Genomic DNA, 1,638 nt, shown 5'->3' on the forward strand with positions numbered 1-1,638 from the left:
TCTGTTCTTACTTGAGCTCAGTGAGTTTTCTCTTGTCCTTTGTGTTTTTGGATCATTTGTTTGGGTTATAGACTTGAAATCATGCTTTCACCTGATTTCAAGTGATAATCAAATTGGCTTTCTCACAACTCATCCAAAAAAATTTTTTTTAATTTATTTTATTAGTGTGTGTGTGTGTGTGTGTGTGTGGGTGGCCAGCTCAGCCCACCTGGGGGCAGGGCTGGCTGGCATGTGGTGCTGGGGGATTGAACCGCGGTCCCTGTGCTTTGTTAAGCTTGTTCTAAGTAGGTGCTTTAGACCACTGAGCCATCTCACCAGTCCCTCATCCAAAAATTTAAGATAATTTATAAAAAAATTTAAGGGTAGGGAGAGATTATTAGACAGGAATCTAATTGGTGAACAGAGTGGGAAACCTTTGTGCATTAATAAGGAGCCCCCATTGATCTCCACAGTCTCTTGGGAGAGACCCCCAATAATTTGATCATGGTCAAATGGTGAAAGTCCCCCCCAAAAAAAATACAGTAATGTTTTATCACAAAAGATGCTCTTAGTACAAGACTAAATTGAGGAACTAAGGTATCACATCCATCACATATGGATGCCAATTCATTGTTATTAATCCTAAAGTGCATTAAATGCATTCATGACTCCAGATGTACAGGTCTTCCAAAACTTAAAACAAGTATTACTTATTTACTTACTTTTCTTTCAGATTCAGACTTTTGCCTTTAACAAAAAACTTGTGATGTACATACCACTAAAGGACAACAAATTAGATAAAAGCTTTTTATGTATTAGAGATGATTGGTTAAAAGGGTTATGCTGTGTCACAGTGAAAAATTAAGTATGTTACAAAATGTCATCATGATTGTCATGCTACATTGTTATGTATAGTTTTAATTTCTAAGCTGTGTAAAAATATATAACTATTGTCTGTTAACATTCTATAGAGATTTAAGTAGTAGAATATTCAGGATATCTTGTTAGAAAATAACAGTTCCAGCCAACACCTGGGTGGAAGAGCTGAGGTCAACATCAAATTTAACATATTTAAACTATTCCCACAGTGCAGACAATTAAGTGCATTGTTGTGGGTGATGCTGCTGTTGGTAAAACATGTCTCCTGATGTCCTATACAACAAACAAATTTCCATCTGAATATGTGTCAACTGTTTTTGACAACTGTGCAGTCACAATTATGATTGGTGAAGAGCCATACACTCTTGGACTTTTCGATACTGCAGGGCAAGCGGATTATGCCAAATTACAACCACTGAGTTATCCACAAACAAATATATTTTTGGTCTGTTCTTCAGTAGTCTCTCCATCCTCATGTGAAAATGTGAAAAAGTTGGTGCCTGAGATAGCTCACCACTGTCCAAAGATTCCTTTCTTGCTTGTTGGGATCCAAATTGATCTCAGAGATGATCCCTCTACTATTGAGAAACTTGCCAAGAACAAACAGAAAATTATCACTCCAGAGACTGCTTAAAAGCTGACCCGTGATCTGAGGCTGTCAAGTATGTGGAGTATTCTGCACTCACACAGAAAGGGATAAAGAATGTGTTTGATGAAGCAATACTGGCTTCCCTGGAGCCTCCAGGACTGAAGAAGAGCCGCAGGTGTGTGCTGCCATGA

At 38.1% G+C, this 1,638-nt stretch overlaps 1 pseudogene; it reads left to right on the top strand.

The window, feature by feature from the left end:
- The window catches only part of LOC101574366, a 10,008-nt pseudogene extending 8,370 nt beyond the window's left edge, over positions 1–1,638 (top strand).

Source organism: Octodon degus, unplaced genomic scaffold (genome assembly GCF_000260255.1).
Source record: "Octodon degus isolate 3935 unplaced genomic scaffold, OctDeg1.0 scaffold00297, whole genome shotgun sequence".
NCBI classification, from domain to species: Eukaryota; Metazoa; Chordata; class Mammalia; order Rodentia; family Octodontidae; genus Octodon; species Octodon degus.